Source organism: Notamacropus eugenii, chromosome 1 (assembly GCF_028372415.1).
Source record: "Notamacropus eugenii isolate mMacEug1 chromosome 1, mMacEug1.pri_v2, whole genome shotgun sequence".
In the NCBI taxonomy this organism is placed as follows: domain Eukaryota; kingdom Metazoa; phylum Chordata; class Mammalia; order Diprotodontia; family Macropodidae; genus Notamacropus; species Notamacropus eugenii.
The window spans coordinates 613,730,330-613,738,170 of record NC_092872.1 but is presented as its reverse complement, the minus strand read 5'-3'; the positions used below and the strand labels follow the sequence as shown (position 1 = coordinate 613,738,170).

At 38.7% G+C, this 7,841-nt stretch overlaps 1 long non-coding RNA gene across 1 annotated transcript; it reads right to left on the bottom strand.

The window, feature by feature from the left end:
* Window positions 1–855: 855 nt before the first annotated feature.
* LOC140527931 (uncharacterized) lies at window positions 856–7,591 on the bottom strand. The gene is made up of 3 exons (XR_011974973.1): window positions 7,501–7,591; window positions 4,132–4,286; window positions 856–966 (listed from the first exon to the last, which is right to left on the bottom strand). It is a non-coding gene; the product is annotated as an uncharacterized lncRNA (long non-coding RNA).
* Between the last annotated feature and the right edge of the window lie 250 nt (window positions 7,592–7,841).

Sequence of the window (7,841 nt, the reverse complement as noted above, 5' to 3'; positions counted from 1 at the left end):
TATAGAGGAAAAGAAAGACATGTTTATTTAAATAAAGTCAAGTAGGGGCTGGGCAAGGTGAGTTACTATATTATAATACAGGCATTTCAACAGGAATGGCTTTGCTGATTATCATGAGTATCTCTCATTTGGTCTACTTATTTTTTTTTGTATTGTTCTGTGATAATATGAACATTATTCCTTCACAAAATATGCCTTGTTTGTGGTACCAGAAAAAAACATACATTTCACTATAATCGAGGTTTTGATCAATAACAAGTTGAACTCTGACCCAATAAGAACTGAGTTTTAATTGGGTTGAAGGCTTAAAAAAATAGCATTCACTATTTGCATGATTTTCATTTTTAAGGGAAAAGTTTCTATTGAATTTATAACAGATGCTTCTGGCTCATGATGAGAAATTGGCTCCAAATGGCCAGGGGTCAATAAAATATTCAAATGATATCTGTGAGGGAGGGCAGAATAAGGGACAGATGAGGTTTCCCAAAATGGACGGCTTCTCCTTTGGCATTTCTCCCTCGTCAAACTCAGACTAATGGAGAAGGGACACAGAGGTGCAGCATCCTCCTTGAGTTGCCGAACTGGGCCTTCTGTAGGAGATGAAGCTGCATTTACAGTAGGGCTAGCTCTATGGTGCATATTTAGAAGGCTTGGAGACATAGTTGGGGGCCATGGAAGAGGACAAAACAGCCTAATGCACACAAAGATAAAATTCATAACCTTTAGTTCATTAGTAGGCTGTACTAGTCAGCCATAAAAGGACCAAATAAACAGCCCCCTCTTCCCCCCAATCCAGGTACAACAATTTAAAGGTCTGAGTTCATAAGGTTAGCTCTCCAAATTCTGTTTATTTCTTTAAAGGTATTTAACTTGCAATAAGGATAAGCTTCTCCCACGTAGCAATGATGTCTTAGATGTGACCTCATACTTCTAAAGGCTTAGCTTCTCATCCAGAGCTGAAACCAACTGAGACAAAGGCAATATTGTGTTCCTCCATTAAAATAAGCAGAACTCATTATAAAACATAATTTTATAAAACCAGAACTAATTATCACAATAACAAAGTATAAACACCAGTTACTATTCTTCTAAATGTGCTTAAATGGGATACATAGTTAATAGTTAAATTTTTTTTAATACAAAGGTATAGCTTAGTTCCTTCCTAACAAATCCTTGAAGTTACCAATCACTACTTAATCTAATCCTGGTTATAACACTAAAATCAAGTAGAGTTAACTTTCCATTTGAAACTTGTATGTTTCAATATTAGGGAAGGCTTCTCTAGAATTTTCAGTCATTGTACTTGGTATCAAAATCTCTATATTTTTTTCTTTTTTTCTATAGTGTTTAATTTCCCCAGCAAGAGAACAGTTGCTAGGTGACTACCGCTTATTGAGAAGAAATCCTCTTCCTTGCCTCTCTGTGTTCTTTGCCTTAGTTCAGCATCTTCAGCAGAAAGGGATGGGATAATGAGGAAAGAAAGGAGAGAGAAAAGCTAGATGGAAGTGTTTTTTAAAGCCTTCATTAAGAAAAAAAAAGTGTCCATCTCTCAATCTTTTCTCCTTTCTAGAATCACATAATCTCAGAGAGAGAATTTCCTAAACCATCTTTCCCAGCTCACTCCTGCATAGAAAGCTATACTTTTGAAGACAGGCAGACATTGAACTTGAAGACTTCCAGTGATAGAGAACTCATGAAGCAACATATTTCACTTGGGAAGAGCTCTAACCATCAGAAAATCTTTCCTGATATTGATTCAAAATACTTCCTATAACTATCTCCCTAATTCTACCCTCTGGGGTGAAGCAGAACAATCTACTCACTCTTTCACATGAGAGTCCATCAAAAAATTGAAGACAGTTATCATGCCCTACTCCTCCCTCAAATTTTCTCTTTTTCAAGCTAAACATCTCCAGCTCCTTCAAATAATTCCCCCATGGTTTTTTTGAAGTTTTATTGTTACCCAGATCACCATCCTCAGGGTATTCTAGCTTTCCAATGTACCTCCTAAAGTGTAGTACCAGAACCAAAAAAGAATACTCCACTTATATTCTCAACAAGTCAGAATACCATGGAGCTAGTGGTTCCTTTATCCTGGACTCTGCTTCTGTTAATACAGTTTAAAACTCATTAATTTATTATTGTTGGATTTTTTGGGGGTGTGTGGTTATCATATCATTCCAAAGAGTCATACTGATCTTACTGTCCACCAATTCTTCTAATACTTTGTATGTAAACTTTTGTTTTGCCTATACCCTCTCATTTTGTCCTCCTGAAACTGATTTCTTCCTTCTTTTAAAAATTAGACTTATGTTTAGTTAGGGAACTCCATAGGACACTGAAAGGTTAAGTGACCTGCCCAAGATCACAGGACCAGTAGGTGCCATAGGAGAGACCTGAACCTTTGTCTTCCTAACTCTGAGACTGGCTCTTTATGTATTATGCCATAGCTCTCCCCCTCACCTCATGAAAAAGTATAGCACCAAGAATATATCCCTTCAGGGGAGATTTTCACACCTGTTTCTTTCTTTTTGCTATTTGTCTGAAATGTGTATGTGATTTTTCCCCTCATCTACCCGTTATAACTCACAGTATTCCAATTTGAAGGGCTTAGATTCACCTTAGCAAACATTTCTAAATGCCATGGTAAGTTTTTTAAACTGACAAATATGGTAGTTTCCCCCCAAAACCAGAATTTTAACTATAAACCTCATACTTAGTAAATTGCAGCTTTAGCCACAACCTGAGGTTGACAATTAGACTTGGGTGTTTACAGCTCCTCCTTGAGAGGAGTTTTGGACTAAAAGAGGATTGCTGCTCAGTCGTTTCAGCTGTGTCTGACTCTTCGTGACCCCATTTGGGGTTTTCTTGGATTAGTTCATCTTCATTCTGGAAAGCTTTACTTTATTCTATGATGAGTGAGGAGACCTGGAGAATGGAGTCAGTTGCATTCTCTACCTTCCTCCCCATCATATTAAAGGACTGCATGCATACTTATGTGTAAGGGCTGTACAGAAATTAAGTTTACAAAGTGAAGTACCAGGACATGATGTGATGACTTTGTTCTCACTGGAGTATTTTATAAGGGTTGTGTGGCAACATTTTAGAGTGGATTTGGGTGTATGATTTTTGGTAGACTCAATTTAAAAAGGCTGCTCTTTACAGATACAATGACCCCCTTGAACTGTGTGCTGTGATTTGATTTTTAAACAAGAAGAATGTTTCCACTTTTAAGATTCATTGCCACTTTTTTTGGTAGTGATGGTGGTGATAATGATCAAGGTAGTGGTCGTGGTGGTGATGACAGAAATCATTGTAAATGTGTCAGAGATGACCCATTCATTCTTGATGACAATGACACAAATCTCCATAATAAGAAAGATGATATCATCCGTAAATCTACTTCCTACACTTTCCTTTTCTCCATATCAATATGGCATAAGCTGTGTAAGAAAAGAGGACTAGTGTGGGAACCAGGAGTTCTGGTTTCTGGATCTGACTGTGACACTAATTACTGCTCCATTAGACAAGTCCCTTCCCCATTGCCCTCATATATAAAATGAGAGGGTTGGGTTAGAGGCGCTTTAAAATCCATTCCAGTGTTTTGGCTTGACATTCATCATAGGTAGAAGTGCTCACAGTGTAAATGTCCAAACAAGAAATGCCCCAAGCTGTGCTTCTGCTCAGCGACCTCTCTGCACGTAATTGTAAAGATTCTCCCCCAAATGCTTCCAATTCTATTTTTCACATTTTACAAAGCTATAGTCATTTCAAGTTTGCAGTTTAATTAAGCCCTGAAAGATCAGGGTGCAGAACCTTTTCATCCTGCTCATCGCTTGAGGAACCAATCACTTCCTGTTCCTTTCATGGCTGAGTTCACCATGCTTATAAAGGCATTTTTACTCATAGTATTTCAGGCTAGAACTGGCATTAGCAATGAGGGAAACTGGGTCAGACCATATCTTTATTATTGTAGTCAGTTTGGGGTGGCACATTTTAGGAAGGATGTTAATAAAGGGGAGCATGCCCATAAGAGGATGATCAAGGGAAGTGACTATGATGTACAAGGATCAGTTGAAGGAACTGTGGACATTTAGCCTAGAGAAGACACAATATAGGAGGATACCTTACCTGCTTTCTGATGTTTGAAGAATCAACTGTCTAACGGAGCAGGAATGAGACTTTTTTCCCCTTGGCTCCAAAGGGAAGACATGGGACTGATGGGTAGAATTCACAGGGATTCAGATTTCAGCTTAATAGAAGGAAAATCTTCTAGATGTTTAGAGCTGTCAAAAAATATGATTGGCTGTCTTGAGAAGTAATGAGTTCCCCATCCAAGGGAAGGCTAAATAATTACCTGTCATGGATACTACAGAACAAATTTTTATTCAAGTATGGGCCAAGGGACCATCCATTTAAAGCTGGCAGGAACTTTACAGGTCATCAAGTCTAATTCCCTCATTTTGCAGATGACGAAAGTGAGTCATAAGTAATGTGACTCACTCAGAGTCACACAGCAAGTAAGTGTCTGAAGCAAGGTTTTGACCTAATTCCGAATCCAGTGCCCTCTATCCGTTCAGTCAACAAGCTTGCTGCTTCAGTAAGAATTTAGACCCAGAAAGAACCAATTCAACCTCCTTAATTTGCAAAAAAGAGAAACATGAGGCCTATTGTTAACACTTAGATCAGAAGTCAAAATTGGGGTTTTGAATGCACATTTCCTGACTCTGAATAATCACTGAAATCTCTTCCAAATCAGATTCTTGATCAGAAAAGTAATTTACTTTCCACTAGGTCCCCTGGGCCAACAATTTTAATAGAGTAACTGTTCCAAATGTTTCATTCTACTTCAGAGATCTAGAATTGAAGAATTTCTGTTCAAATGGCTTTTGAGCAACTAATCTTTGGAGTTTCCTCCAGGTCCAGAGAAAGGAAGGGAATATTCTATTTGATACTCACAATAATCCTTGGAGACAGATACTAAAATGACCCTCATTTTACAATTGAAGAAACTGAGGCAGAGAGAGATGAAGTGACTTTCCCAGGGTCACACAGCTAGGAAGTATCTAATGCTTGATATGAATTCAGATATTCCTAACTCCAGGCTCTATCCACCTAGCTCTCCAAGGTTGAGCTACTCCAGTGGATGACCAGACATTTGTATATGAAGGAATCTGAACCATTTTGAGCAAGAGAAAACAAAGAATGATGTTTCCACAAACACTAAAATCTATTTCCTCTCTTGCCTCACCCCCTAAAATGACTTTCTCTTGCTATTCATCTTAAAAGCTGTCAAGTGGGCTGAATCATGACATTATGTTTGACTTCTTTTATTATGGTTACTACACTCTACTAGTGATCCCACAATCCCATTTCTTTGGACTTCAGTCCAAGTTTCTTCCCTGCCCAGTGACCAGCTCATGCCAGAGACTAATCAAATCTGTCACCCCCGTTGCTGGTGTTTGGTGAGAGGGATGTAAACAAGAAATCAATGGACCACTGCCCAGGGAATCCATTGCACTGTTTTCTCCATTAATGCCATGTCAAAAGGATGTCACTAGGAAAGCAGTCTACTTACAAATCCGTCAACTCACATCTGAAAAGGACCCCTGACAACATGCTGGGGAGCATGTGCCAGGAAGAAGAGACACAATAGAAGAGGAGACAAGGGAACAGCCTAGGAGACTGATAGCCAGAGTTATCCAAGCTGATACCAAGTGCAATTGTGGCCAAAAGACAAATGGTACCAAGGCCAAAGGAAGAAGAGAGAAGTTGAAGCCTAGATGAGGTGTGGTTCTGGTCTACATAATTTTTAGCAGAAAACTCCATTTCACTCCTGGCATCTGCTTCTGTATATATAGTCCAGTGGAATACAGGAAGAGCCAGATATGACTATAGGTTAGATTATCTAGATTTTATTTATTCAGAAAGAGATGACTCAGTAGCTGACTGAACAGCCTAAGGACCAAACAGCATTGTCTTTCCTTCTTTTGCGATTGTTTCTGCTTTCCCTGTCTTCAGAATTCTCAATAATGCTTGACTAGGAGGAAGACATTGAAAATGGGGTTGACAGTGGTAATGGTAATTCATATTTATAGTGCTTCTTAAGGTTTATGGACTGTTTTCCCTCAACAAAGGTATATGATGCAAATACTGTCACTCCCATTTTAAAGATGAAAGAAACTAAAGCTGAGTAGTTCAACGACATGCCCTTATAAATGCTTTAGTATTCTTAAGTACCTGGAAGTTTTTTTTAATCAATATGGCTACTCCTCCCACTGAGGATAATTCCAAACACTTTTTTGCTTTAGTAAATACTCTCCATGAGATACTATAGCTATTTCTTGTATCCTTGTAAAATATCTCTTGGATAGTTAAATTAGCCCCCAGTTTCTCGACAGGGCAAATCATTGGACTTTCTATTTTGGAGAGACTTGCCAGGAATTATGCCTGATGATCATAGCACCCCTATCCCAGGATGAGGCATCACTATCATCACTGTCAATCATCATTATTATCATCATAGTTGATATTTTAAAGAATCTACAGTTTACAAAGTACTGTCATGTGCATTGTTTTATTCACTCTTCACCAAGACCCTTTGAGCTAATTAGTGTCAGAGTCAAGTCAGAAGCCAGTGGGAGGCAAAGGGGTAACTTGGTGACCAGTCATCATTGAATTGGCAGAGACCAAGAGATGTGTAGGATCTAGTTGGATTAGCCAAATCAATAGTAGGAAGGCCAATGTACTGCTTCCTAAGCAGCTGCCCATCTTGCCAGCTGGTATAGTCACCAAGCACTCTACTGGACTCCAAGGAAAGCAAGGGGAACCTAGGCATCTGATCTTTGGGACAATGATAAGTGAGGTCAAAAACAAGATTTTGAACTAGATTATCACAATGTAACATCAAAGCAAAACCAGAAATGAAGGTAGACTATGTAAATGTCACAGAAAACTAGATGAGAATTCTAGAATAGTTTGCAGGAAAAAAAATGATTGTGAAATAATGGGGTTAAGTAGCCCTTGGGACTCTTTTGATAATTCAGTCAATTGATTTGATTTGACTGATTGACTAATTACTTTGACAATTGACTTTTCAACATGCATTTATGAAGCCCCTACTATGTGCTAAGAGATAGGAATATAAAGAGACACAAAACCATAGCCCCTACCTGAACAAGTACACATTCTAATGGTGAAGACAACTTGTAAATGATTATACATACAAGACTGGTATGACATAAATGGAAAGGAGCTGAAGAATCAGCTTAGGGAAGGTCTCCTATAGAACAGGGGATTTGTACTGAGTCTGGAAGGAAACCAGAGAAGCTAAGAGGTGGGAGTTAGAAGGAAGAGCATTTTATGGATGAGAGTCAACCAGTATAAAGATAGGAAAAATGGAGATATTTGAAGGAGCAGCAAATAGGACAACATAGCTGTAGCATCGAATATGTGAAGGGTAATAAAGTCTAAGACGACTATGAAGGTAGAATTAAGTACCAAGCAGGAGACTTTATACTTGATCCAGGTACATAAACATGGTAGTCCTGTACATCCAAGACACCATTGGTGACCTGGGCTCCTGACAGGTGGTACAAGTGTTTTCTCCCTGTAAACAAATAGAAACATTGAAGATTAAAGAAATGAAGTGATTTACTTAAGGTTGCCTAGCTAATAAGTGGGAAAGCCAGGATTCAACTGTGTCTCTCAATTATCAGGGTATTTGCAATCCACTTGTTGGATTATTAGAACTCCTGGTTTCTTTGCTTTGCCTTTCATGCTTCCTACTTCAGGCCATCCCATCAAGCACAGTGGAGGGAGCCTATCAGGACAGTTCAACA